This window comes from Mytilus californianus, unplaced genomic scaffold (genome assembly GCF_021869535.1).
Source record: "Mytilus californianus isolate M0D057914Y unplaced genomic scaffold, xbMytCali1.0.p SCAF_8, whole genome shotgun sequence".
NCBI lineage: Eukaryota > Metazoa > Mollusca > Bivalvia > Mytilida > Mytilidae > Mytilus > Mytilus californianus.
The window spans coordinates 94,181,047-94,206,370 of record NW_026262734.1 but is presented as its reverse complement, the minus strand read 5'-3'; the positions used below and the strand labels follow the sequence as shown (position 1 = coordinate 94,206,370).

Genomic DNA, 25,324 nt, shown 5'->3' with positions numbered 1-25,324 from the left:
CAAGAGGACCTCTAATGTGTCGACCGTATAACAATTCAAATGGTGAAAAACCAGTGCTCTCATTTGGCACATCTCTGTATGCAAATAATAAGTAGGGGATATATTCATCCCATGTTTGTGGCTTTAATCGTGCATATGCTTTCAGCATTTTCTTCAAAACGCCATTGAACTTTTCACAAAGTCCATTACACATTGCATCATAAGGACTAGTACGTAATTACTTATTTGTAATAGTCTACATACCTCAACCATCAGTTCTGACATAAAGTTACTGCCTTGGTCTGTTAACAGCTCCTTTGGTATGCCAACCCTAGAAAATAAACTTATAAGAGCATTTGCAACTGTACCAGCTTCCTGGTCTTTCAAAGGAATCGCCTCTGGATATTTAGTGGCGTAATCAACGCAAACTAAAGCATAACGGTTCTTGCTATCAGTTATAGGTAAATGGCCAATAAAATCAAGAGCAATGCGCTGGAATGGCTCATCAATAGGTGGTTTGCTTATCAATGGAGCTCTTGGTACTCTACCTTTAGATGTACCTATCTGACAATCAGGACAAGACCTGCAGTACTCTGCAATATCATTAAAAATACCTGGCCAGAAAAAGTGTTGCATGATTCTGTCTCTTGTCTTCTTGTTCCCCAGATGACCTGCTAATGGTATGTCGTGTCCCAATGAAAGAACAGTCTCTCTCAGCTGTCGTGGTAATACAATCTGCTGGATAACTTCTCCGCTTGGCTTCGTATACACTCTATAAAGTAAATCTGAATAATACATAAATTACGATTCATGATTTTGATGGTCTTCACCTACATATGATCGTACCTTATTCAAGGCCTCATCTGTCTTCTGTAACTTTATAAGCTGCTTCCTGTCACAAATCTTAAATTCACTAGTAATCTCTGAAAAATCTATAGAATGAGATATAGGTGTATCGCAACTACGCTGAACTGCTGTCCTGTCTATCATCCTATCTTCTACATCTTGCTTCTTCCTTTGAGATCTAGTTTCAATTGCATGACAAGGGACAGCATCATCTGAAACAAAAATATCTTCACCTCGTGTCACATGTACTTCATCCATACTATGTGGTACTGATGTGTTCACATAGTTTCCAACTATAAGATCTGCGAACGGTGTATCTAAAATCAATGCAATAATATCCCCTGAAATATAAGGAGTAGAAACATTAATGTACACCTCTTGACACTGCTTCACCGTACCGTCTGCTAAGCAAATATCTCTAGTCTGACCTGTTAAGAGTCTGCATTAGTAAACCTGCTATGAACAAACACAGTAGAACAACCTGTATCTCTCAAAACAGAGACTTTGTTACTGTTAATCTCACCTTCAACTATATCAAGTCCATGTACCTGTACCTTGTTGCCATTGCATGAAACTCCAGGCAATTTAACAGTCACGCCACTAATATAATCATCCACTTTATGGTCCTGCTGAGCCTGTATGCACAAACCAAACTTACCTGTCTTAAACGTATCCCCTGTTGATTGGTTTGTGCTTGCAGGACAATTTGTTGCTATATGGCCTATGTTTTTACAAATAAAACAAGTCCTAGTCTCTGTGTTTGGTTTCTTTTGGGAATTCTTACCTTGATGTTTAGACTGCTCTGTATAATCTGAATGTTGTTTGGAACTTACCTGTTCACTCTTGTGAGCTTGTTGAAACGCCTCTGCTTTATCTACCAATTCGTCGACCGTTTTTGGTTTTTGTTCCTTGATCCAAAGTTTCAGCTCTTTGCTACAACTTACCATCAACTGTTCTCTAGTAACTAAATCAACAAATTTATCAAAATCAGTGCCTATCGCTTCACGCTCTATCCAATGCATAAGAAACCCTACCAGTCTTACTGCAAATTCCTTAAATGACTCATCAGAAAATTGACCAGCACTTCTGAACCTTTCTCTGTATGCCTCGGCAGTAAGCTCATATCTAGATAAGATAGCAGTTTTAATTTTATCATAATCTCTACTGTCCTCTTCTGACAATCTAGAAAATGCCTCTAAAGCTTTCCCACAAAGTAAAGGGACTAATCTGAGGGCCCACTCTGGCTTGGGTATTTTATGTAAACCCACTAACTTCTCAAATGACCTTAAAAAAACAACCGGGTCGTCACCTTCCTTAAACTTGGGAAGTTTTGACTTCAAATTTGACTTGCCCTGGGGTTGCACTACCCCCTGTGTCAGCTCTTTGTCCCTAAGCTCTAACTCTTTTAATCGTACCTCTCTTTCCATCCCTACCTTTCTCATCTCTCTCTCTGCCGCTCGCTCTTCCCTCATTGTAGCCTGCATGTTTCTTAACAGTTCCAAACATGTCTCCACCTTCTCTCCCTTCTCTAGCAAATCTGAAACCCAAGCGGGTAATCCACTTGTCATGCTGCACAATACAAATATTAATACATCAAAGTAAATGTAAATGATAACAAAAATAATAATCACAAAATTCAAATAAAATGTTCAACAAAAATGTTCCCTCTTGTAAGTTTGACAATGTTCCTAATATAACAATTGACACAGTGACAATCCCACCGCTGCCACCATTGTAAAGAAATTAAGTTCTTTGGATTGTCAAGTGGCCAATGTTATACAAAACTAAATTTAAATATAAATTTAATAAACAAAACAAAAGTAAAGTAAATTCAACATAAATGAAATAATGAAATGAATACATGCAAATGTAACTAAATAAACACACACAAAACAGAACTAAATATAATGTTATGAAATAAACAAAATGAAATTAAACAATTACAGTCCGCACACCTCCATCCATTCTGCACACTTTCCGGTAAAGGTTGAACGTTGCACGTACTGTAGAATAACTTTGGGTTGTTCCCCTTGAATTTCTTTTAATATAAAACGGACAGAAAATAACTATTTGCACACATTTTTGGTTGATTCTAAATTGATGAAAGAGCACTAGATTTTATACTTTTACTGCAATGATAACTTCAATGAGCAATGACGACTTGAAACTGCATAATACTGCACGGACTGCTCGATTCGTTTAACATATATTTAAACGGACTTCTTTGTATATTTATAACGGATATTTTCACCGACTCCAGGCGTTGTAATTGATATCAGCAAACATCGAGTTGTAACCATATTACTAATAATACCCTTTGTATCTCCGACACCATATATCACCGACCAGTCGACGGTATTTACTACGTGCTGTACGCACACCAAAACCGGGCCTAAAAACCCCTGCAAAATAAATATTCAACCCAAAAATTACTTACTTTATCTATACATTTGCATGATACAGCAATTTTCCGACATTTTGGACCGCGAGTAAGAAATATCATCTCGACGGCAAAATAGACCTCAATTGAACGATATAAATAAGTAAAAATGTCTTACCTGAGTGTTGTAATAATAAGCCTTGGGATATCCATGTCCTAAACTGACAATTATAATACCCAACTGCTACTTTTACCAACTCTAGACTCCGCACAAGCGTGTGCTTTATTCAATGGCCATGTGTCGACTGATTTCAAACTCACCTGTGAAATTTCAATAGGTGCCTAATCACGTGATACACATGAAAGGTCTGCTTGACTATATAGTCCGGTGTTAACGAAAATAAGCCCTAACATAAAATATAGTCCTAAGTGAAATAGATATATATAAATAAATAAATGGAGTTTGTTACAACCACCTTAAACTCGGGGCGATAAAGAACTTCACATTATTTACAGACACTTGGTGATAGCTTTTGATTGTATGTTGTCCTTTTGATGACTTCGGTTATATGTACACTTTTTTAGGTTTCTATGCCAAAGACGTAAACCACAAATATCATTTATACATATACAATGACAATTTTTCGATAAGAAGACCACAGACAGATCTGATTGTAAATTTTATCTGTTACAATGTATGTGAATTTCGATACATATTTGATAAACAAAATACTGATAAATGAGTTCAAAACTTGTAATATTTATTTGTATTTTAAAAAGTATTTTTAAATATCTCACTTTATGCATATGTGTTAACAAAATATGTTTTGATATGTTTCTTTATAAAAATATTTTGTGTTGTTTTAAATGCGGATTTAAAAGAATGACTCAGATTACACCAAATAAATGTCTATTTTTGTATGAATTGAAGACCACATTAGATACGATATTGTAACTAGATTACCCATTTCTATGTCTTTTAAGTACAAATAAAACGCGTGTGTGCATTTAAACTTTTATCTAAATACGGAAAAGAAATTGGGTTATTGAAGGAGAGGAAAGGGGAAACTTACGAACTATTTAGGATTTTTTTTTTTTGGGGGGGGGGGGGGGGAGGGGGGCAATGCCAAAGACAAATTTGAGAAGTACTGTAAGTCAACCAATAATTATCTGTTTACCCATAATGGCTGGTATTGCGCTTCCAATGTTTATTTTCTATGCTTAGCATGTTTATTACTTTAAGTTTCACTATAATTTTTTAAATTATACAGGAAAATTAATCACAAATTATGCATGTCGAGTTGGATTAAAAAGTATTTGAAAAATGTTAAAAGGAATCGACAAAATACCGCAGAAAAAATACAACACACAAAATCAACAGCGGACTACACATTGTCCGTATATATGTATATATATTACCATATAAATTCATCAGGTCGTCCTGTCGTACTTGTCCTTAGTCAAATCTCGGATACATTTAATTACATATACTTTTGAAAAATCCCACTTGTGGAGCAAGATCTGCTTATCCTTTAGAGGCATATTAGATCAGCCCCATTTTTTCAGTTTCGTATTTTCTCAATCTTTAGTTTTCTATATAGTGGACTTGTTCGTTTTTTCGTAATCTTTTGGGGTTTTTTTCAACGAAATTGTCATATTCTTATCGACTTATGTGTTTTGAATGACCCCTTGGGTTATTCATCCTCTCTTTTATCGACGCCCTTTTTATCGTTGGAAATGTCATGAATGTTTCACATATTTTATCACAGCGCTTTTAATATTAAAGAATATTTCGGTTTGCCCCTTCCTGATAAAGGTAAATCCAGAGAAGCTACGGACGCACCAAACTTATTATTTTCACTTTTATCTCGGGATCTTTTATAAGTTTTGCTCTCTGTTTAGCCTGGTATCCTGTCATTTTTGGATAGTTTTATTATTTGCAATCAAACCACATCGTATTATTTGTACACGTCAGACATCGTAATATTGTAGTCAAAGGGCGATAAATGGTATACATTTAGTCGGTCGTTTCTCCGTCTTGGTATTGTATGTGAATAATCGACAGATTTGATGTACCCTTCGATTATTCTTCTTTTGATTGCCCTTACTTGACCGAGTACCAAAATGTCCTATCTCAGTGACGGTAAACTGTCAAAAAATTATATACTCCGGACTCAAAAGTCGGTAATATGAAATATGCATCAATCGGAGAGTCCAATTTGAAGACTTTCAAAGCAATTTGTATCCGGTATAGAGACGAAGATTTTCTTTTTGGTCTCTTTTTAATTAGATATTTTAGTAGTATATAACTGTCTCAAATACTGTAAGTCTTTCATTTGTCAACATATTGTATTATGTTACTTTGCGTACTATTTAATCATAAATATAGCGGACAGATTTTAGAATTAGTACATGTAGTATTCTAGATTCGCTAAATGTCAAATATCTAGCCTGAGCATTAATTTACACAGACATAGCAAGCTTTGATTCAGGCCTAAAATGACTTAAGTCTATCAATGTCAATGTCAGGGAAGACAGTGGCGGATCCAGAACTTTTTGTAAAGGGGGGGGGGCCCGCTGACTGACCTAAGGGGGGCCCGCTACAGTCACGCTTCAGTGATTCCCTATATAATCAACCAAATTTTTCCCACGAAAGGGGGGGGGGCCCGGTCCCCCCCAGGGGTCCCCCCCCCTGGATCCGCCTATGGAAGAATTAAATGTATTTCAATGAGACGCAAAGCCATCAAGATATCTAATCTAACTGCATGCTTGGAATTCTGATTGAAACAAGCGAAATATTTTGAAATTCCGAACTGGACATAGCATGTTTTTGAACTTTTGTCTTATCTGTAACTGTTAACCATTTTGTGATTACAAGGAAAAACAGCTTGATGATTTGCAGAATTCTAAATCCAAATTTTGTATTGAAAATACAAATGCTTTTTGATCATCTTGCTGCCTGTAGAACATGTGTCCACATCGACTGTCCCGCATGGACAAATATGTCCATATTTTTTATTTATGCAACCACATGTTCATCGCCGTATCTTTTTCAAATAAAACATCGAAAAAATGCTATGTAATCTTTTTTTGTTCAATGGGTCTCCAATAAAAAGTCACCAGGACTTGACATATAATCGTATGACGTCATCATCGGGCATTATGATGTCACAGACGTCCAGTTGCTCTATTCCTGGCAATCAAAGTGTAACCAATTAAATAAGGGGAAGCGAGAGGGTAAATATAGTAGCTAAGGCAGATAACCTTCAATAAATCGAATAGGTGGATTTGCAAGTATTTGCAAAGGAAATTGAACATGATGTATATTTAAGCTTTCGAAACCTTCTACGGGGACATACAATTTGAGGAAAATAAAGACTGTTTACTTTTCTAATATCAATAGATTCGTTTATGACAGTATTTTGTTGATGACAAGGTGATGTTTTACTAGTACTTAAATAAGGCGGCGTGTTACTCACAGAAGTTAACATGTATCGAAAACAAGGCTGACTGTAACTAACTAACAAGGCGACGTGTAACTAACATATGGTGACATGTAACTATTACAAGGCGACGTGTAACTAACAAATGGCAACATGTAACGAACAAATAGCTACGTGTAACTAACATAAGGCGATGTGTAACTAACATATGGTGGCATATAACTATTACAATTCGACGTGTAACTAATATAAAGCGACGTGTAACTAAATTAATATAAAGCGACGTGTAACTAGCACAAGGCGGCGTGTTAGTAATATAAGGCATTATGCTACTAACATTAGATATATGTAACTAACACAAGACGATGTGTTTCTAACATATGGCGACATGTAACTAACACAAGGCGACGTGTAACTAACATAAAGCGATGTGTTTCTAGCAAATAATTAGGTGCTACTTACATAAGGCGAATTGTTGCTTAAAGCAGGCGATGTAATAACTTTATAGGTAAAGGGTTTCACAAACCGGGTGAAGTGTGTCTAACAAAAGGTGAATTGTAACTATCATTAGCGAAGTATAACATACTTCAGATGACGTGTTTCAAAAATCTGGTGACAAGTAACTAACAGAAAGTGACGTGTTACTAGCAAAATATTTGATTGATTGATTGATTGATTGTTGGTGTTTAACGACACTTTCAGCACTATTCGTTATATCATGACAACCAGTTTCTATTGATGAGTGAATGTTCAGAGAGAACCTCCGAACATTGACAGAAAAACTGGCAATCCTAAATCAAATAATTTGGAGGCGAACGCACTTGCCTCGCGCGGGGTTTGAACTCAAAACCTCAGTGTTTACAGGCTAGCGATATAGTAGTTGAACTACTTTGACCACTCGGCAACGAGGCCCCTGTTACTAGAATAAGGCGACGTGTTTTTGCATAAGGCGACATGTTTTTACATAAGGCGACGTGTTTTTAACATAAAGCGACGTTTTACTCACATAAGCCGACGATATGTCACTAACAGAAGTCGGCCTGTTACTAATATATATGGCGACGAGTAACTTACATAAGGCGACGACATGTTACTTACTGATGGTGGCCTGTTACTAATATATTGCGACGTGTAACTTACATAGGGCGAGGACATGTTACTAACATATGGTTATGTAGAGACTTATAGTCAACGAAAGACAACTCTAATGGTTTATTTTTATATACATTTTACCCTTTATAAATGTATTACACATTTATTGATGTGTCCACATCGACTGTACTCAAACGTATAATTTTTGCGCCGACCAGATGAGAATTGACCTTTCCAAATGATGAAAACAGTATGTTCTTATGTAGTGATGTTCACCACTGTTTTAGGTTTGGAGGATAAGTTGGGCGCTCATTAACATCAAACTTCGAAATAAATTCATTATGTTGTATGTCATCAATTGGAGACAGATTTAAAAAAGCAATGTTGCTTGTTTCTGGATCCTATTGTTGAAAATATATTATCTTGTGTAGAATAGTTTCATTTATTGAATAAGATATTGTTTAAACCAAACTCCGCCACATATTTTATGTGCCTGTCCTTTCAATGAACGTTGTTGTTGGTTGTTTGTCTGTCATAGTTTTTTTGTTCATTGTTGTATTAGAAATCATGCCGCTAACTTTGTGATTACTTCACATTTTGTTATACCGGGGCCTTTTAAGGCTTACTATGCTGTATGGATTTTTGTCATTGTTGAAGCCCGAAACGTGACCTGTAATTATCCCTGGTCTTGATGGATAGTTGTACCATTGACAAAAATGCCATATCTCCTTGTTTTTAAATTTATTTGTATTATAAAACATTAGACAAAGACAGATTGATGGATGGATGTAAATTGATGGAATCATCCATCGACGTATAGTGACCATGCTGATGATGAGTCTGTAATAACACTATAGTGGTAGATTAGAAAATCATCATTGCAACTGAAAATACAGCTAGATGACTGGATATAAAATGAATGCACAATCGGTGAACTGTGATTAAAACGATAATGGGTCTCTATTCACACTAGAAGAAAATAGTCAGTGCATCTATAAAAAAAACGGCTGAAAGGGTGGATAGCAATGATCGAACGCACTATCGGCTAACTGTGACTACACTATTGATATGTGTCTCACAACAATAGAAATGATGGCCCAGAAAATCATCACTGCAACTAGATATGCAACTGGGTGGCGGAATATGAAGTAAGATAAGATAAGATAAGATATTTTATTTCCAATTATGGGCCCCAAAGGGCATAAACATTACAACATCAATAATTTTTCATAATACAATACAAACAATGAGATAAAAAAAAAAAGTTAAACGAGAACTATTTAAGTTCTTAAAGAATACGTAGATAAAGAATCTATAGTATGTTTTTTTTAATACTAATGCATTCTATTGCAAGTGTGGTTGATATAGATAACAAACAAGCAGCCCAAAAAGTAATAGAACTCACCACCGATGATGTATTTCTCATAATATTAAATTCTATGGTCCAGAAAATCATCGTGGCAGCATAAACTAAGTAGGGTAGATGTGAAATGATAGAACCAATCATCGGCGTACAGTGACTTCGCCGAAAATGAGTATCTCATCAAAATAGATGTGATGGACCAGGAAAACATCAAAACTCAAAAGATATACAACTCGATTGGTGGATACGAAATGCTAGAACCATCTATTGGCGTACAGAGACTACATTGATGATAGTTCTGTCATTGTTCTGGAAGCGACGACCAAACATGCATCATTGCAACTTAAAGAAATTTAACGGATCGATATCAGTCAATAGACATTATCATTGACGAACAGTTGTTTTGCTAATGATGGGGTTTTGATTGCAATAGAAGTTATAGATAAGAAAATCATTACGGCAAATTATAAGATAGCTTCACTACAAAAGTCTAAAAGTCTGAAAAGACCAGTTTTTGTCTTAATTTGCATGAACTTTTACTCGACATTCTCCAAAAGTATGACTTGTGTCTTAATTTTTCTTGACAAATTCTCAATTATATTAAATTTGTATGAAATTTACTCGACATATTCTCGACATTCTGAATATGGTCTTAAAATTTCTTGACAAATTCTTGACATTTGAATACTGTCTTGAAATTTCTCGACATATTCTCGACATTCTTATTTTTTCTCAGTATGGCTTGATATATTCTGAACATTTTGAATCGTGTCTTAAATTTACTTGACAGTTCTGAGTTTTACAAATCATGACCAATATTCATGATATATAACTTTAATCTTTATTTCTCTTTATATGATATACTGTTGTTTCAAGTTACACTTCTTTACAACAACAATAAAAGTTGGGCATGTAAAATAATTGAAAATTTGGGTATATAAATATTTTTACAAATGCAAATATGGCTATGAAATCTAAAGTATAAAATAATTCAAATGTGGGTGTGTTGATATAAAACAATTTCAATGTGGGTTTTTAAATAATTACAAATTTTGATTCCTAAATCTTATAAATTAAATGATTCAAACCAATCATACTGTAGACATATTTCATTCTACATTCATAATATTAAATGTTGATATGGTAAATAATTATTATACCAAAATGTGGTTTATATAAATAGCAAATTATGATGATATACAAATCATTCATTTAACAGGAGAAAAATTTGTGTAATGTCATCTGTTGGAATATATTAAGTATCACACATGGACAGGATGTTCCCCATAAAATTAAGGTATTCCACACCCCAGAGTACATGCAACTGTCAAATAGAAGTTATTGCTTTACCTGTAATCAGCCATACAACTTATCAGTTGACCGACCATGCCACTACAATTTAAAAAGTTTGTTGATAGATGAAAATGAAAATCATCATTTTGATGAAAAAAATTGAATTGAAATGGATTTTCTTCATCAAAATTATGAAGTTAATTATTTTAACATAAAAACAAATTGAATAATTCCCAAAGCTTAAAAGAAAATTATTATCTACTCCATGAATAATAAAAAAAATGTATTTATAATGGGTCCCATCATTGATTTCTATAGAAATCATCGGTCTTATGAAATGGTTCTCAAACAGACATGCATAATATAGATCTAAATATTTTTTTCTTTTCAGGAAGGAGTTATCACAAATATTTATTTTTGATAAAAAAATTATAAAATTCAACACTCAAATTTGAATAAAAAATGTTTTTGGGTTGTTCTAAAAAATGAATAAAGTTTTTGAATCAAGATGGGAACAAATTCTTTGACCTAAACGAAAGCCCCCCCCTCTTTTTTTAGCCACACAAACCCAAAAGATGAATTGTGGGGTCCAAAAGAGATACAAGACACCTATTTTAGTAAAGCAAATTTGACTGGCAGTTTTGCGAACGGCAAAAATCTAAATGCTGTTTGTCAATACCTTCGACTTATATTCCAAGTGAAAACAATTACTTAAATGTTTAATAAAAATAAATCAAAATTAAACTACATGGGGATTATTCAGGGTATTCCAACTTAGTTGCACCAAAAGGGTATCTTACTATACCAAATTAATCCTTGATTCTTCAAAGTTTAGTTTAGCCATAATAAAGGAGTATACAACAGCAATAGAATGTCATACACAGTGCAGAATAAGTCTGTTCACATTTCAGGCGAAATTTATACTGTTGAGATAGTGTCAAGACATATTTAAGACTGTCAAGAATGTGTCGAGACATATTCAGACATTATTTTGAAAGTCAAGAATATGTCGAGACATATTCAGACATTATTAAGAATGTCAAGAATATGTCAAGACAGATCGAGACAAATTTAAGACAGTCAAGAATTGGTCGAGACTAATCCAGACTCTTATCAGATGATACAGGAAGTGTCGAGAAATTTTAAGACAATGTTCATACTGTCAAGACACTTGTCAAGAAAAATCAAGAATCTTATTAGACAAATTCATACTATGTCAAGAATTTTTTTAAATTATTCAGACAAATTAAGAATGTCGAGTAAAAATTCATGCTAATTCAGACAAAATCTGGTCTTTTCAGACTTTTTGACTTTTGTAGTGCTTAGTGGATGGATTTAGAATGATTGAACGCACCATAGATGTAAAGCGAGTACGCCGATGCTGGGTTTCTTATTACACTAGAAGTGATGATCCAGAAAATCATCACGGCAACTGAAAAGATAGCTTTATGGATATATATGATATAATAGAACCCACATTCGACGTACAGTGCCTAATACACGTATTGCACTGAACTAGGCTGTGGAAAAAGATAATATAGACCGAAGACAGCTTTGATGGTGGACCACTCAGAGGACGGAACAGTCTTGTGGGTATATTTACGGTACTACAATCTGTCGATACTTATATTTTAGCATTGTAGAAGGTATTGTTTTTTTCTGACTGTTATTGACGTCTTTACACTAAATTCATTGAATGATATTAATATTAAAGTCTTAGATACATGATTTGTTTGTTAGTTGCTATTGGCTTTGAACTCGCTTTCAGTAACTGCGAGTACTCTCGGATCTATACTTTGTGTCTATTGTTAAGCCCTTTTCTTTTGATTATTACAGTTTCTTATTTGTACTGTTACACCACTGTCTCAGGTTAGCTGGAGGGTTTTGCACCAGTAAACATGTTAAACACAGCCGGCCATATTATGTATGTGTCTGTACCAAGTCAAGAGCCTGTAATTTAGTGGTTGTCGTTTGTTGTTGTATATCATATTTGGTTTTCGTTTATTGTTTTATTCAGAAATCAGGCTGTTAGTGTTTTTGTTTGAATTGTTTCACATTTGTCATTTTGGGCCTTTAAAAGCTTACAGTGTGGTATGGATTTTTCTCATTATTGAAGGCCGTATGGTGACCTATAGTTGTTAACCTCTACGTCGGAGAGTTGTCTCATTGGCAATCATACAACATCTTCTCATTTTTATATTATATGGCATCAATGGACGTCATATTTTTGTGCTGCAATCAAGTTATAATCAAAGGAAGTACTTGTGCTACTATTATAGTAAAGACATACATATGTATGTGCCTTTTATAAAAACGTCTTATGACAATTAGAGGCAGTCGGATTTGTCAAATCAGTTGAAATGTTAAAAGAAATGTTTCCATTTATTACTAGTGATATTTTTCTACAGGCCAACAGAGACATACCTTACTAGTTTTGAAAAGACATGTCAAACTTAAAAATTCTAAGAAAATTGAGATTAAGCAACAAAAATCAAAGCAAAATGGGGGAGGAGGGACTGACGTGCTTCGGGAGGGTCAAAAGTTGCTGCTCCAATAGTGACATTCATCACGTTAATGTTTTTCCTTCCGAAACCGGTATAGAATAGAGAATTGAAAAGGGTCATGTGTCAAAGAGACCACAACCCGACCAAAGAGCAGAAAACAGCACAAGGCCATCAATGGGTCATCAACGAATCTAGAAAATCACGCACCCGGAGGCGGGCTTCAACAAATTCTAGTCTTTGTCTTTTCTTTATAAGGTTGTTATTAAATCATTCCCAAAGTGGGGAACATTATTCAGTAATATTTTATAATCCAATTTCAATGACCGAACTAAGAATAGTGGTTATGGCAATTGCAAACAATATATTAGTCTGAGATTGATTTGTAAGGACGGGCGCGGGATACTTTAGTCGATATTGATATAGATATAAGAAAATGTGGAATGATATGTACGAAAGGGCATGGAACGCATAAGTCCTATATGTTACGAGGGGCATATGGTGTTTTCCTTGATTGATCTGTACAGAAGGGCGTTGGAAACATTCGTCTTCGATAGATCGGTAAGGACGGGTGTGGAATGCATTAGTTCTAGATTGATCTGTAAAGAGGGGCGTGGGGTGCACTAATCCGCGATCGACCTGTATGGAGGGGCAAGGGAACCATTAGTTCTAGATTGATCTGTAAGGGGGAGCGAGGGATGTATTAGTCCTAGATAGATCTGTAAGGAGGGTATGGAATGCAAATTAGTTCTAGATTGATTTGTAAAGAGGGGCGTGGAGTGCATTAATCCGCGACCGATCTGTATGGAGGGGCAAGGGAACCATTAGTCCTAGATTGATCTGTAAGGGGGAGCATGGGATGTATTAGTCCTAGATAGATCTGTAAGGAGGGTGTGGAATGCAATAGTTCGAGATTGATTTGTAAAGAGGGGCATGGGCTGCATTAATCCGCGATCGATCTGTATAAGAGGGATAAGGAAACCATAAGACCTAGATTAATCTGTAAGGGGAAGCGTGGGATGCATTAGTCCTAGATTAATCTGTTAGGGGAAGCGTGGGATGCATAAGTCCTTGATTGATCTGTAAGGGGGAGCATGGGATGCATTAGTTCTAGATTGATTTGTAAAGAGGGGCTTGGTGCATTAGACCGCAATTGATCTGTATGGAGGGTAAAGGGGAACCATTAGTCCTAGATTGATCTGTAAGGGGGAGCTTGGGATGCATTAGTTCTAGATTGATATGTAAAGAGGGGCGTGGGGGTGCATTAATCCCAGATTGATCTGTAAAGAGGGTCGTAGGATGCATTAGTTCAAGATTGATCTGGACTGAGGGACGTGGGTGCATTAGTCCAAGATTGATTTGTAAGGAGGAACGTGGGATGCATTAGTTCGTGATCGCTCTGTAAGTAGAGGAGTGAGATGCATCATTCCGAGATTGATCTGTAAGGAGTGGCGTGGGATGCATTAGTTCGAGATTGATCTGTAAGGAGGGGCGTGGAATGCCAAGATCTGTATGGAGGGACATGAGATGCATTAGTTCGAAATTGATCTGTAAGGAGGGGCATGAGATGCATTAGTTTGAAATTGATCTGTAAGGAGGGGCATGAGATGCATTAGTCCGATATTTTATAGGTAGGGAGGGGCGTGAAATGCAACATCTCAGTCCTTGTTAAAAACATGGAAATTACCTGCCTAGCCTCGGACAGACAAGGTTTTGCTTAAATCTTTTGTTTAACAAATAATCATATACCGTTCGTGTCCCTATTTTTTTTAAAATTTAGTTATACGTGTATTTACCTTATATTAACGAACTGCTCCCTCCTCTCCAAACCTGTAGCACAAACAAAAACATGAAACCCTCAACCCCTTCAGTGACGTTTTTTCCTTTCGTCTAGATTTTACTTTTGTGTCTGATTTTCTCAATGAACTTGAACCTTACTTATGTAAATAGGCACAATCTTATTTGCATGACATAGAAAACAGGATTATAAAGCGAAACTTGTAAATGCATGTATATGTAGGTCACCACCGGGGTCATGTGCGTTAATTTTATATTTATATGTACATGGAATCATGTGCGTTAATTTTATATCTACATATGTAAATGCATGGAACTAAAAAAACAACTAGATAACTTGTTCAAAGTAAAATCACGTAGCAGAAAGGCAGGCAATCAGACGTCAGAGATATTTCGGATTTTACCCACATACTTGTCCATTGAAAAACGATAACTTTTTTGGGGCGTATTTATAATTATATGTCATTAGGTCATTTGTGTCGTCGGGTTGCTGTATCATTGACGTAAACATCAAACACCTTTTTTATTCGTTAAAAAAATGTAAACAAAATTCTGGTCTGCTTTTTTATTTACAAAATTGTATCAGTATTATATGGTGTGTACCCAACGACTGCTTTGTGTGCTGATATATCATTACCATGATTACTTCCCTTAGATTTATTTCCGGCTGTAAATAGAAACAAAACAAATTTATATATATACATATACAATTGCATAATATTGGTACATTGTCAAATGTGAAAAGCTGAGAAATGTCAATATCTTATAAATTTATAACCACATATATTCAACTTAGATTGTAACATCTCATAATCATGAATACAATGTAAAAATGATGCAATACTAAATACACACAACTCTTACTAATTGCTGCGTTTTTTTATTCTTGCGTTTCAAGGTCATGATTTGTTTTCAATTGTTAAGGTCTTGTATTATATGTCTGATATTTTCTGAGATAGTTGAAATATGTGAATTTCGTATTTTGTATACACTTCAGTGTGTGATTCAATTTTGGATACTATTAACGTTTATATATAAATATGAATAGAAATTTGAATTTCGTCAAGTGTGTGTCAGATTTGAAAAGAAAGGTTGCATCGCCTTACTAATTAAAACGCCGATTGGCCACAGGATCAACCGTCGTATTCATTCATACAAAGAAATATAGAAATTGGTCTATAATTAAATGACGTCATTGAACAATCGATTATCACATTGAAGTTTATATGACATAAGCATTGCCGGTGACACTGGATATGAAAGGGAAAATGAACGAATGTGAAAGTCATCTATATTATCCCAAATATTATTTTCTATGAATAAGTAACTCCGGTCTACTAGCTTCAATATATTTCGGGATATATATACATGTAAGGATATGATAGTTAACAATTACCTGGATTATGCTGTCTATCCTATGAGTCCTAGAATAAACTGAAGAAAGAAAAGCGTGACTGAAAAGAAAAGAAAATAATTTATAGTTATGATTTTCCTTGGATGATTGTACTTCTTGTCTATACTACAGAATTTTTTGGTTAAATACATAACAGTGAATATAAATCACCACGTATGAATCACAGGCGCTCATGGAATGGACCCCCGCCCCTATTTCTAAATATTTTTTTTAAAGTAAATATTTTGAAACATTTATTTCTGAAAATAGGAATCTTACAACAATTCCGTTAGAATAATAATAATAATAATAATAATAATAATAATAATAATAATAAATAATAATAATTATGATAATAATAATAATAATAATAATTAGAATAATATCTCTTTTATAAAAGAGAGGCGAAAGATACCAAATGGATATTTAAACGCATAAGTCGAAAACAAACTGACAATGCCATGGTAACACGAACCCAACAAAAAACCGGGTGTGATATCAGTTGCTCCCGGGAAGTGTTGGGATAAGCTTACTCCACATGTGGCACCTGTCGTGTTATATGTAGTATTACTCTGCAGCAGTTTTTATAAAAAAAATGTTAAGTTTTTTCGTTACTACATGATATGAGGGTCTGGATGGGCCTGCGTTCCTTCGTTTCTTTATTTTTTCTAAAACTTTTTATACCATTTTTCTCTATTTTTTATTGTTTTGTCCATTATTCTCTTTTCTTTATTGTTTTGTCCATTATTCTCTTTTCTTTATAATTTAGCATCCCATTATTCTATATGCTTCATTTTTTTTGGGTCTATTTTTGTCTATTTTTTCACCTTTTATTCTGCACTTTTTGGCTATTGTTCTCTATTCTGTAAACCTTATCTAGACCCTCTGATAAGATAAATATGTAATATACTTATAATGAAACTTACTGATCAAACTAAAAATGCCTCCGAATCCACTTCCTCCAAGAAAACCTCTTCCGGCTCCTCCTCTACGTCGTCCTCCTGTTCTTGCAATTATGGCTGGAGTAACTCTTACATTTCCTCCTCGTCTTCTGCCACCACGTACATAGTAGGGAACAGGGTAGTAATAAGGGTAATACAATGTACCACTCCCACGTCCAGCAGTACCTTTTCCGTAACTGCTGTATCCAGTTCCGCCGTATCCACTTCTGCCGTATCCACTGCCGCCGCCGTATCCTCTGCTGGATCCACCGCCGCCGTATGATGCAGTTCGTCCATAAACACCTCTTCCATAACTTCCTCTGCCATAATTACCAGCTGATCTTACGCCGGCAATGCATACTGCCGCGAGGACAACGCATACACATAATTTTATCTCCGTTTTCATTGTCGTTTGTACCTACGAAACGAAGTAGATTAAAATTCATAAGAATTATGAAAAAAGTTTTAAAAGAGAAAGTGTGAGAGAAATGTCGTATTTTCATTTTCAATTTCAATTTGAGCGTATCAATCTTGAACGGTCAAATTATATTTCCAAAATAAGAGATTTAATTGTTTCCTATAAAAAAAACTTTTAAACTTTTCAAGATATTTCAAAACTAAAAGTGACGATTTGTCATTACCATGTCCTTACTACACTGAACTAGTTATAAGTTAGGAGTTAAACTATGATACTTATGTACGTGTAGAGTTTAAACTACAACAACGAAAGTTTTTCCTTTTTTATGTATTTCCTTCGAGTAATAAATCTGTAGAGCGGTTTTGACTGCCGATATAACCATTTTTTTTAATTCGATGGATATTTTTCAAATTTATCAAATCTTGTAATGATCTTTAAGCAGAAATAAATCGACCAAAAAAGGTCAAACTCGAAATTTGAATTTTTGACTACAGGAACTTTTTTTGTTACCAAAATAGAAAATGATATTTTGAAATTCTGTTTTGTTTGAGTTTCGAGCACTGCTGATGAGAAATAAGTTAATGCTTTATCAAAGTAAATGCGTTATCTTTTTATTTTGTTTTAAAATAACCCCGGCAACTGTCATAGTATATCAAATAAATTTTGAAACTGAATAACAATCAAGTATTCTCATATGAATAATGTTAAAAATTAAAACATTCTGACTTTAAGTTACACACCAAAATCGGTTTTATTTCGGTGTGGTAGAAGTTTAGATTTGAATAATATTCACTGAGAAAATATACACATTCTTAAATAAAGTTACCAAATAAAATTGGCTTTATGTCACCGTGGTAGAATTTTAAATTACCTAAAAAGTAGCTATCTGTTTTCCGAGCTCAAAATGTAAAAGTAATAGTTATTAACTTACAGAGATGGAGCTGCGGTAAGTGGTAGTTTGCACACAGTAGTCCAGATAACTATCATCACTTATATATATGCAGATATCTATCTCAACAACCAATCAAATGGCTTAAAATACGTGAACATGGAAAGGAACCATTTTTAGTATTTCCTTTGCCGCTAGAGAGTTGCACTTGTCTTTCATATTAACGATTAATATCCGATAACTGACATATCTTTTTTAAATTAATTGAGACATCACCATGTTGTCTAATATAGGAAGAGAAGTTATACATTTTACATCTGAATTAATACAAGAACGGTTAAATGGGAAAGATGTATTTCAAAAAAATTCCTTTCATGAACTAACATTCAATTTACATTTGACCGACACGGTGACCTATTTTGCAACTATTTATTCATTTTATTTGGTAAAATACACATACAGCTTCTGTCTCATAGAGAAAATTCCTATCGATGACAAAACCTGAAAATATCACTTGTATTGCCAAGTATGCATATAAGTGTCCGCAGGAAGTTTTAGAGGTTTCGATGACATACTTGTATCTTATTTCTTTATTGAATATTGAACTCAGATTGGAGATGTTTGAGTGATCCCTGCATATTTTCTCATTGTCATACACATTAACAGTAATGTATCATCATTCTGGTCATGGTGTGAGGATAATTATTAAATATGTGTTTATTGTTTGTTTGGATTTTTCGTTTTGGTTATCGGTGATTTCTTTCATATATATTAGAAGTGTGGTTGTGCAATGATGGATCTCTCGTTGCGTTATAGTTACCAATTGTTTGCTTTGATTTTTTTGTAAACCTATAAAATATTCCCGATATTAAACCAATAATTCTTCTTCGCATTTTGTATAGAAAATTTTCTAGGAAATTTTGTCTGGGAAATTTTGTATATAAGTTTTAAAGTGGTTTTGTTTCGTTTGAACACTGAAAAAAAAACCTAAGCAGAAAATGAAATTCATCTCCACGAAACTATATATTTGGGGAGAAATGCGATCATATGGCAGTCATTGCAATGAACTATCTGTCAATATATTGTAGATATTAAAACAAAAACTCCTGGTAGACCAAGGATTCCAGAGATTTGAAAATGCAACATCTATTGAGTGGGTACGGGAACGAACATGCAGTTGTATTTAATGTAACTTTTCGTAGTGTATTTGCAATTATACATTACATATATATATATACATATATAATGTTTTAGATTTTAACGAGAGAAATTTATGTATTACTGAAAAATTATTACACCAGGGTTTTCGATATCACAAACTAGTCAAAACATTTACTAAATTTTATCATCGGTATAAGGACATCATTCGTAAATATAGCTCAACATGCAGACTTCTTATACGTTCAGGTATTTCACATCCAATTTTTTATGGAAATATTCTTTATAAAGCACAAAAATGTCAGTATTCACCTCTGAAACTAACAAAACCTTTAAATAGACTTATTAAGAAGGGATATAGTTACGATACTGTTGTCAGGTCATTAAAGATTGCATATTTTGGCGTTAATATTGATTCACTTATAGGGTCTTTGCATCGGCACTAAACACATTTATTTAAAAACCAGTTGTTGGCATCACACGGGTTATGTTCTTCTCATATATGTTATGATGGTATGATACTAAACCCCTAACGGAAAGGATTGTGCCTGATATTCATATGATAAAGACATAATCTTTCAATCAGTTTAATTGAAGTCTGGAGCTGGCATGTCAGTTAACTGCTAGTAGTCTGTTGTTATTTATGTATTATTGTCATTTTGTTTATTTTCTTTGGTTACATCTTCTGACATCAGACTCGGACTTCTCTTGAACTGAATTTTAATGTGCGTATTGTTATGCGTTTACTTTTCTACATTGGCTAGAGGTATTGGGGGGGGGGGGGGGGGGGGGGGTTGAGATCTCATAAACATGTTTAACCCCGCCGCATTTTTGCGCCTGTCCCAAGTCAGGAGCCTCTAGCCTTTGTTAGTCTTGTATTATTTTTAATTTTAGTTTCTTGTGTACAATTTGGAGTTTAGTATAGCGTTCATTATCACTGAACTAGTATATATATTTGTTTAGGGGCCAGCTGAAGGACGCCTCCGGGTGCGGGAATTTCTCGCTGCATTGAAGACCTGTTGGTGACCTTCTGCTGTTGTCTGTTCTATGGTCGGGTTGTTGTCTCTTTGACACATTCCCCATTTCCATTCTCAATTTTATATATAAGTATTTTCTTGAATAACTTAACTTAAAGGAGTTACGTAAGATAAATAAAACGTAACCCAAGTATGCATATATTTTATTTTTTTAATATACTTTTCTTAAAGATGTGTATAAGGTTTAATTCTCCATAGATTATATCTAAAAATAGGCCAGGAAAGTTCACTGGATTTTGTGGTATTGGCATAAAAATCATACTATATGTCCTAAAAACTTCCCAAATTCCAAAATAGAATACCAAATTAAAGGCAATCGCATGTATAGAAAGTAGTTTTAAAAAAAAAACGTATATGTTAATGAAATATACAACCTTCCTGAAATGTATATCATTTCCGATATGTATAACCTTTTTAACATTTATGACCTTTCTGAAATTTATAACCTTTCTGACATATTTACCGACACAATTTTCTAAGAGTACACAACTAACTACTTTTGAGGTCTTTGAAAACAACTTACTTTAGGGAGCTACCATTTGATTTTTATGGGGGGGAGAGGGGGGAGGGGCTAGGATGAAAAATTTTGTCCTTCATTTTTTTAGTTGTAATCTCTGTCCTGCCTTTTTATTATTCACTCTATTCGGTCCTGCCTTTTTTTTTTTAAAGTTTATCCTGACTTTTTTTTACCTAAATTGTCATCCTGATCTTTTTACTAAAAACTCCTGTCATGCCTATTTTTTCGAATTTCATCCTAGCCTCCCCCATAAAAATCAAATGGTAGCTCCCTTAATTCAAACGTATACATGTTATGGACTTTGTCCTTCTTGTAGCCGTACAGTGAACTACAATGGTCTACACCCCAGTCATTTGGTCTCTGGTGGATGGTTAGACATCATACAAAATCTCCTTATTTATATTTATACATGTATATTTATAAATATATTTATTATATACTTAGTAATAAATACAGGTAAATTGTATGTGTAAAACAATTGATGACAATCGTGCTGTATCAGCCATCCGTGATGATATCGATAGTGATCAAGCTTTATCAAACCCCTAATATGTATGACGTCACGTAATTGATATCAGTCACGGTTACAAAAGCTTTATTAAACCCCTAATATGTATTACGTCATGTCTCGTGAAAAATACATAAGAGATTAGTTGTACTTGAGGTACATGTATATAATAAAGTGTATATGATATGGCTTTTTCAATATCACACACCGTATCAACCATCAACCAATATAATCCCTCGAGCAGAGCTCTTGGGATTACATTGGTGTCTCGGGTTGATACAGGTGTGATATTGAAAAAGCCATATGATATTCTCTATATACATTTTTGTAATTGCATTAAAGTGTTTATAATTACTAGATATTGTTCTAAATATTACCCTTCTTATAACGTTAGATATTTTTATGCTTACACAGTTTAAACATGCGAATTAAATCGTGATTTTGTCATGGATATCTTTTGCCTGGAGAAAAATACTTTCTTTATGTCATTGCTTCAAAACAAAAAGTACCCAAAGGGAGCCTTCGATTTAGAAATATGGTCATCTTGTTCTTTTTCAGATTGGCAGTAAGACCCTGGCCGAAGTGGGATGTCCGTTTGGCTGTGCGAGTTGTATACGATGCCATGTCCGAGGGTGTGGACGGGGGGTCCTTCATTTCTGTATTCTTTACTTTTTAATGCCATTTTTCTCTATTCTTAATAAATTTTACCAGTTTTTCCCTATTCTTTATATCTAAGTACCCCATTATTCTATATTCCTTATTTTTTTAGCCTTTTTTCTCTATTCTTTATTTTTTAGCCCTTTATTCTGCACGTTTTGCCCAATATTCTCTATTCTGTAAACCCCATCCAGACCCTCATGTCCGATCAGAATGGGAACGTTGCATTCGATTCTTCGTGTAGAGACAGTGCTTCGCTCTTAACACGTTAACGAACCTTTTCACCAACTCTGTGAGGTTTATATAAGAAGCCTAAATGGCCTGTTGCACGGCAAAATTTCTGCTCCTTTCCAATATACTATCTGTTTTCCATTGGCCGTTCAAGGTCCCCGCCATTCATCCCTTCGTCATATCACGGAAAAACCTGACTGTTGTATAAATTGTTTAAAATTTCTAGTTCTGAATATGCATGAAATAATTGCCACATGTTCGTTAAACAAGCAACAATCAATCAATCAACACAAAAGTAAAGATAAGTAATAAACAATAAGAGAGAGAGAGGAAAAATTTAAATGAGATAATTTTCGGTAAATAAAGTACAAAATTCGTCAAATATAATATGCATGTCGGGGTTGGTTTTTCCCCATCTTGCTGACCACGGATTGAAAAAAAAACAATACGCTTAACTCATGATCATATGCTTGTTTGAACGTAACATTTCAACTATTTCCTAAGGTAAAAAAAAACAGTATGGCCTCACAATATCTGTACGATTGTATTATCCAAACTGTATAAGACACATTCATTTACCTATTGATTAATACAAGACACATGAAACCAAAAACTCTCAACACATTATTCATTATTGATCCAAACTGTGAAAAAGTACAAAATCTATTTTTTCATATTCATGAATATAACAAAGACAATGTACACCAAATAGGCAAATTTCCTGTTTGAATGGTCATTTTTTCTTGCTGTTCGGTGTGAGCCAAGGCTACGTGTTGAAGGCCGTACTTTGACCTATAATGGTTTACTTTTACAAATTGTGACTTTGATGGAGAGTTGTCTCATTGGCACTCATACCGCATCTTCTTATATCTAATCACAATTTGTTCAGTCATTGGAAGCAAATACCATAATTGGTCACGATTGTCCAAAGAATACAGAGAAGACAACGGTCCACAAAACTCACAGAAAACTTCTTGATAAAATGATAAAGTAGTAAAATATCTCCTTGACAACATTTTATCTACATTTTGGCAATGGAATTTGTTAATAGGTTGTAGATATTTCGATGGGCACCATTTGCGCCCCTTAAATAGCAGACTAATTTCTGTATTGTTATTGACCACAGTTTATTGCCAAACTCATTAGAGCTATTATAATAGTCTATGTTGATTATGCTTCCAGTAAACAGTCTGTTTACTATATAAAAAGAATTTATTGGACAATGCATATTATTATATTGTTTCAAGTCAGGCACTTGAAAGGAAAAAAATGTTCATTGTTCAATCAATTCAGTATATTGTAAACTGTTACTCCGACTTTTCGTTGGATTTAGGTGTTAATCTTAATAACAATGCTGGATCAAACAACCAATCAAAGTTTGCAAGCAAGGTATTTAATAGCCATTGAACTAGCTTTCAGTAACTGCGAGTACTTTCAAATTTAGATCGATACGTTTTGTCTTTTTAATAAGGGTTGAGGGACGGGTACATTTTTAACCCCGCAATATTTTGTATATGCATGTCCCAAGTCAGTTGTCTATATTCATTGGTTGTATGTTATATTTGTCCTTCGTCTAGTGTTAAATTATAACTCATGATGGTTTTCATGTTTGTATTATTTTACATTTTGTCATGTCGGGGCCTTTTATAGCCTTACTGTACGGTTTTTGCTCGTTGTTGAAGGTGACCCATAGTTGCTCTCATCCAAGTAATTGGTCTCTGGTGTCTGGTAGATAATTGTCTCATTAGCAATCATAGTACCTCTCCTTATCTTAATATAGCCCTTGTCAAATTAGATGCACTGAACACATAGAAATCCGAAAGATTGTATTCGATGATAAGTCATACAAAAGAAAACGTTGTTGTTGTTACAAAAAACGGGAACAAATCTGGCGTCAATTTTGAGGTCGATGGTTCGCTCCGGGCAATCCGGCTTCCTCCGCAAATAAAAACTGACCCGGCGCCACGAAAAATCCAATCAATCAATCAATCAATCAATTTCAATTATAATCCCATGAATTTAGGCTGATAAATAAAAGATAGAAACAGAGAAGAATCTAGATGGGTGTTAGACTATATGCGACGACAAAGTACGTTATGATGTCAACATTGCAGTGATGTCTAGGAAATAATTTCTTGATGTTTAAGAAATAATTCCTGTATTAGAAGGATACTTTTAAAGTATCAAACATATTTTCCTTTTAAACCTTTAAATTTGCAAAGAAGGAAAAATTGTAAAATAGTCCACGAAAAAGACAGTAAAACGCCCTAACATACGTATGAAAAAATCACTGCAACGCCATGTTTTCATCTAGTCAAAATATTCTGATATAACACAAAAACAACTTGCCAACTCAATCCAAAAATGTCCTAACTGTTACTGTTGTACATACACGCAATGAATATGAACCTATTTTACTCAAGACAGCATTGACCTACATGTACATACCTGGCTATTAATTAAAACTGATTACAGAAGTCAATTCACGTATGTACATAGATATATCGGTCAACCAATTCACAGAAAGAACTTATGATTACTAGTTGTCAATATAAACATTAAGGGGACGATCATTTTTCGGGGGGAAAAGGGGGGTTACAGAGTATACTGATTTTCACCTGTCGCTATGTTGATATGATCTTCCAAAAATGATCCGACGATTTTGTCACCAAATATATACCTGGTCATCTATAAAAACATTAAGCTTGGGGTCTTCTTTATGGGAACATTGACCTTACAGTTCACTTATCAAAACATTGACCTAAAGGTCTTCTAATTCATAGTACGGACACCATTTAATAAAAAAAATAACGTTCCTGTAAGTTATAGAAAGAGTTAAACACCTTTTTTTTCTAAATAAATATATGGGTAAAGGCTTAAC

General features: G+C 34.4%; 1 long non-coding RNA gene across 2 annotated transcripts; it reads right to left on the bottom strand.

Annotated features, from left to right (window-relative positions):
- Positions 1–15,244: 15,244 nt before the first annotated feature.
- Positions 15,245–18,410, bottom strand: LOC127713112 (uncharacterized). Of its 2 annotated transcripts, none has more exons than XR_007987456.1 (4): positions 18,378–18,410; positions 17,014–17,446; positions 16,091–16,148; positions 15,245–15,361 (listed from the first exon to the last, which is right to left on the bottom strand). It is a non-coding gene; the product is annotated as an uncharacterized LOC127713112 (long non-coding RNA). The 2 variants fall into 2 exon arrangements; XR_007987457.1 differs by lacking the exon at positions 18,378–18,410 and adding an exon at positions 18,318–18,371.
- Positions 18,411–25,324: the final 6,914 nt, after the last annotated feature.